General features: G+C 38.0%; 1 long non-coding RNA gene across 1 annotated transcript; it reads left to right on the top strand.

Moving 5' to 3' along the window:
- The first annotated feature begins 2,288 nt into the window (after positions 1-2,288).
- LOC140236088 (uncharacterized) lies at positions 2,289-4,968 on the top strand. The gene is made up of 3 exons (XR_011901752.1): positions 2,289-2,341; positions 3,647-3,770; positions 4,838-4,968. It is a non-coding gene; the product is annotated as an uncharacterized lncRNA (long non-coding RNA).
- The last annotated feature ends 1,421 nt before the right edge of the window (positions 4,969-6,389 follow it).

Here is a 6,389-nt window from a genome sequence, read left to right as displayed (position 1 = left end):
TTTTAGTTATTAAATGTCACGCATATATTTTAACTTTTCTATTTGTTTGAAATTTCAGAAGGACGATGGGCTTCAACCGAATAGTTTACAACCATTTACCGGGTGTCTGCAAGCTCGTTAAAGGCATTGGTATGTTTTGCTATTTTGTCAATATAAACTCTCGACCATTCAAAGAAATAACTCACCATTTTCCTCCGATACAGCGATTCCATAGAGGTAGTAACATTCAGTCATTCCACTAATACACAGTGTCTGTACAGTGTCGACTATATACTACCGTACTATGTGAACACACCATGGAACACTGTATTCACGATGTTTAAACGCTCTAATTAACACCGTGAAACACGGCTTTCCAGCAGGGAAGTCTGTAAACATTTTGGGATTATAGGACACAGGCTATAATTATGAGAAACTAGATTAGAAACTGAATTGTTCTCTGAAAGATTTCCAACATAACTTTAACTCTGTCTTCATTTATATCCTGTATTTCTTTATGTGTACTTAATTTAGGGAGATTAATGAAAGATGCTTTTTCAACTTTCTTCCCAAATCTTTCCATTACCTTGTGTTCGAATAGAATGATTTGAAATAACATTCATCATAATTCAATGTTTTTTTTTTTCATTTTAATATTCATTTTTATATACACGTATTTCATTTTTGAAAGAGTTAAGAGAGTAATCTATCGATGATGCTATTCATAAATTTTTATTTTCATTCAATTATCATATCAAAAAAAAAATATTCACCATTGATCTGCACATCGGCTGTTGTGCAGTTTCCAAAACGATTTGCCAAAGCAATAAGTGTCCATCAAATGCCTATATTTGAATAAGCTGTGTAAGAGACCCAAGTGATTAGGAGTAATCAACGTCAAGAAAAAATGCTAAACAAGGATTAACAAATAAGATCAGCCGAACCAATAGTCGAGACGGCTGTGATTAAACGGCCACCAAAAGCAAGTTGTATGCCAAACTTTTTTAGAGCAATATTTTTGAAATGGCAACTTGTACTTGTAATTAATGAATTTAGGATCTTTGGTATACAATAATTAACTAACGAACTAAATAAATGAATAAATGAATAAATGAATAAATGAATGAATAAATAAATAAATAAATAATACGGCTTTCCAGCAGGGAAGTTTGTAAACATTTTGGGATTATAGGACACAGGCTATAATTAGTATTTGTTTTCTACACACAGAGCCGTTTTGAATGGATAAAATTATTGCACCTGAGTAAAATGTTCCCCTATATACTCAGTTTTACACGCCATGACGAGTTACTGTATATTGAAATTAGATCCAGTCAGATGAATAATACAACGTGAGTTTGCTTGTATCACAGAAATATCATCACAATAATTGCTTTTGCTTGCCAGAGGCTGGATCTGAAGACATCGAGCTGGTATCTGACGGGACAATTTTAGTTTCATCGGTAAGAAATCTATCGAGACACATATCTAGCTTTAATTCAGGAAACTTTGCAATAATGTAACAAAACCCACCCCCATATTCGATTTCTTAAGTAGAATATGACAGAAGTATATATGTGTTACACACATACACATACATATATACATATATATATATATATACATATATACTATGAACATACATAATTATATATATGTATATATATACTATATAATATATATATTAAATAAAAAAAAACTGGAACAAAAATAAAATAACAAAAATTAAATTTTTGTTATTTTATTTTTGTAAAATTGTAATTGGATATTGTAAATTGTCACCGTTGGTGAATACAGCATGAACTTTGTTCCACTTTTTTTTTTTTTTTATCTTATTATCTCGCCAACATGTGGACAACCTCCTCAATATATATATATATATACCTCAATATATATATATATATATATATATATATATATATATATATATATGTGTGTGTGTGTGTGTGTGTGTGTGTTTGTGTGTTTGTGAATGTGCATTTTATATGGAAATTGTAAATAGGAAGTTAAAGTCTTTTCCTAACAATACAATCTGCGTTATTCCATTCATTCAACCTTAGATGCAATACAAGGGTGATGTTTACACTACCAACTGAAAGCAATCATTATTCATCTTTTTAGAATTAAATAATACCAGTAAGCCAATAATATGGTGTCAAGCCACTATTTCTGTATTTTCTGTAACATGTATAGGGCTATATTCCCAACTCACTCCGCGTGGACGGGATGCCAAGGGGTCATATCTACTCGCTGACCATTGACCGTCTCGAGGAAGAGGCGGCGGAGGTCCTCATCAAGGGGAACTTTGACGCTGGAGACCTGCACCCCCACGGCTTCAGTCTGTACGAGGACGACGACACGGGTATGATTATGCGCCATGGACAAGAATAGGAAACGAGGAAAAAGTGACATTCGTTTCATGCAAGCATGGGTGCAGTTCCTTGTGAATAAAGTTATAGTGAATCGTATCCTATATCGAAGGTGAAGATGGGTATCTTTTTGTATTCAAATCTATGCCATCGCAGAACAGCAACGTTTACAAAGAGGCTTTCCCGAACTTGTTCTACACGACTTTGACTGAATCTAATTCGGCTTCGGTTTCAAAGAAAAAAAAATCGATATCAAAAAGGCAAACAAAAAAGCAGGTGAGTGGAATACTAAGAGCATCCGAAAGAAGTATTCTAGTGTCAGAATACACCATTGATTTCGTCTACAGAATTGTTTTTCGTAAAGCGAAATACCTTCAATGTTAAATCCTATATCGCTGATTGTGGAAGAAATATCGAATATTGATAAGTAATTCTACATTTACGGTTAATGTTGCCATGTTGCTATCTGAGATGCAAGTCTTTCGAAGTGTTGCCGGATGCTACCGCAGCTAGAAATTTAGTTCCGAATATCGTGAGATTTGTCGATGGCACTGCGTTTTTGGATGTCGAATCAGCGATCCCTCCGTATCTAAATCCTCGGGCCCGTAACTAGGAGGGTGATAAATCCTCGGGCCCGTAACTAGGAGGGTGTTCAGGGGTTCCCCGGCACCCCTCCCCTCCGTTTGCCCGCAGCCCCCAGAAATTAAAGAAATTAAAAAAAAAAATGAGTCGCGGAACCCCGGCCCGTTAAAAAGAAATGAAAGGAGCTTGTAGTGGCACCAGAAAATCGCGCTGAAGCCTTTTTTTTTTTTTTTTTTTTTTTGCTTGTCAGCCGATGAAACCCGGAAAAAAATTCTAATACGGGCCTGATACACGAGACCACACGACCGTATACACTAGCGGAAATAGTTGCATCCTATTCGCTTAGCATCTCTCTCCGTTAGGGCACAAATGGACACAGAGCTAACATCTTTATCATTTTGTACTCCAGTGGCGGATTCGGGGGGGGGGGGGGGGAGCGCACCGGGCGCGCGCCCCCTTTATTTTTTTTTTTGTCGAAATAAAAGAAATAAAAAGAAAAAATGGGGGAGCGGTGCGTGCGCCTCCCCCCCCCCCCACCTTTAATTTTGTAAAGGCGCTCCTTCTTTGCGGAATTCCTGGATCCGACTCTGATATTTCATTATCATTACTATACAATTGATAAGACGTTGTTATCATACCATCTCTTACCATCGGAAACAGTCATTTTCCGTCATTATCACTGCCTCTTCGTTCTTATTCTTGTCACGTGACTCCAGGGGAGGCGTACCTGTTCGTGGTCAACCATCTCGTGGGCCACGAGACAATTGAAGTGTTCCAGTACGAACGAGAGACGAGGACCATGACTCACCTACGGACAGACAGAAATCCACTCTTTACCAGGTAGGATAAAAAGGGTCGCATGGTGTATAATACTCGTCTTATCTGACTGAGTACTGATGAGGATGCAATTTCATGCTTGTTGTTATGGTTACAACCCATATTTTTTTTTTCTTTTTCAGAAAATGCTTTGACTTACTTTAAGTATCTAAGATAAAGACAATGGTTATCCTTATTGTTGCCGAGGTTAGCGTCCGTAACCCCCCCCCCACACCAATACGGTTGATATTTATGTCTCGCTGAGATTTTGAAAGTGTGTGTGTGTGGGGGGGGGGGGGGGGAGGGGGGCACTGTGGTATTATAGTGGATAAGGATCCTGACTCCTAGTCGGAGGGTAGGAGTTGGTACGCAAGGGTAATAATATTAAATGACAGGCCCCTCTGGTAGAGCAGTGGTAACATTGAAGAGGCTATAAAGAAGATGAAGAAGCAGGGGCGGATCCAGGAATTTTGTAAAGGGGGGCGCAACTAATATTTCTGGTGCCACTTCCGGGTTTTATTTCATCTTTTCTTATTTCTTTTGTTTCAACGAAAAATAGGGGGGGGGCGTGCGCCGGTTGCACCCCCCCCCCCCCCCTCTGCATCCGCCACTGAGAAGAGCATAGTAAAATATAGATACGATCGATTTGTAAGGAGGATGAGATCACCGACAATTCTCAACATATTTTCAAGGTATCGTGCCGGCTATAGATGTTGATATGAGACAAATGAAGAGTGTAAAATAAAATGCTTTTAAATCGTCGAAAACGGTCGTAACGAACGAATTACATAACATTAACTGCATGCTAAAGTATATACGAAATACAGTGACAAATCCAAAGTCATTATACATAAAAACATTATAATTATATGCATATAATGTCAATGGTTGAATGTTTTTCCTCTACAAATTGTATCTTTAATGAACAATTTGTTTATTCATCCTGATGATATATCTGAATAACTGTCACTATTTTCTTTGTCAAGAGACGATAGCTATGAAATTTCTCGCAGGGGTTATTACAAACTTACAAATTCACTGACATCTATCGTCGCTGCACAAATCTACACTTTCTTTCATCCTGTATCTAGCGTGAACGACATCGTTGCACTCGCTCCGAATCAGTATTACGTCACCAACGACGGGTACAACCTCGCAGACAACCTCCAATACGTTGAGCATATGCTGCGCCTGCCGTGGGGCAATGTCGTGTACTGTGAGGCCGATGAGTGTCGGCGCGTATCGGGGCCTCTCTTAGTGCCGAACGGGATCGCACTCTCACGTGATGGGAGGTAAACAAGAGGAGGTATATATATATATATATATATATATATATATATATATATATATATATATATATTATATATATTTACATCATTTATATGTGTGTGTGTGTGTGTTGTATACCCTCATACTGTGTCCTCATACTGTATCTTTTATAACCAATAACACGTGAATGTTTAGTCTGATGTTAACATATACCCTGATGAAATGGTCATATTAGAACTCATGGTAGTTAGACTTATACTGCTAACGAGAGCAGCCATGTTGTTATATGTATACCAGTGAGTCATTTTATGTATTACTGCTGTACAGCCCTGATGAAGGTCTTAAGAAGTTAAAGACCGAAAGCTTGGACATAAACTGTACGTTTACGTCCGTAAATGTCCCATCTTCTCGCACTATATTATATATATATATATATATATATATATATATATATATATATATATATATATATATAATGTGAGAAATAGTTCCCTGGGTCCCGAACGTACGCGGTGCCGCATTGTTGGATGCATATAGTTGAAAGAAATTGGACTGAGGCGGGACGTTGCTCTCGATCTTAGTCTCCCTTTTATTTGTCAAGCTTTCGGCCCGTCATTGGGCCTTCGTCAGGACCTGCGTGGGACTCGTGTGGTTATCGTGCATCCCAGCACCGTGTGCTCATATTCTGTATGTTGGGCTGTATTTTGTCCTGTCTGGTCATGGCCAAGTTTTCTGCTACGGGTGTTTTACTGTAAGTAAGTTACTCTAACTTCAGACTTACAGTAAAACACCCGTAGCAGAAAACTTGGCCATGACCAGACAGGACAAAATACAGCCCAACATACAGAATATGAGCACACGGTGCTGGGATGCACGATAACCACACGAGTCCCACGCAGGTCCTGACGAAGGCCCAATGACGGGCCGAAAGCTTGACAAATAAAAGGGAGACTAAGATCGAGAGCAACGTCCCGCCTCAGTCCAATTTCTTTCAACTATATATATATATATATATATATAAGTAACGAAGCTGCAACAATGTTCATGCTGTATTCACCAACGGTTTATTTCTTCACACACGTGGACTACCTTATCAACATATATATATATATATATATATATATAATATATATATATATATATATATTTTTTTTTTTTTTTCAGATTGAGGGGGTGGGGATGGGGGGGGGGACGGAAGTGGAATCTAAGTTCAAGTGAAATGCAACTCTGTAATCAGTTAATCGGGTAGACGGTCATGAATAGACAAGTGGTATACCGAAAAGAAAAAAAAAAACAAACAAACCTGCAGATGCCAATGCGTTCAAATGTCACTCCTATTTTTTCCAGTTTCACTTTAAAGGGAAATTTATTCAA

This window comes from Diadema setosum, chromosome 12 (genome assembly GCF_964275005.1).
Source record: "Diadema setosum chromosome 12, eeDiaSeto1, whole genome shotgun sequence".
NCBI classification, from domain to species: domain Eukaryota; kingdom Metazoa; phylum Echinodermata; class Echinoidea; order Diadematoida; family Diadematidae; genus Diadema; species Diadema setosum.
The sequence above is the reverse complement of the archived record's forward strand: the minus strand, read 5'-3'. Positions and strand labels throughout refer to the sequence as shown.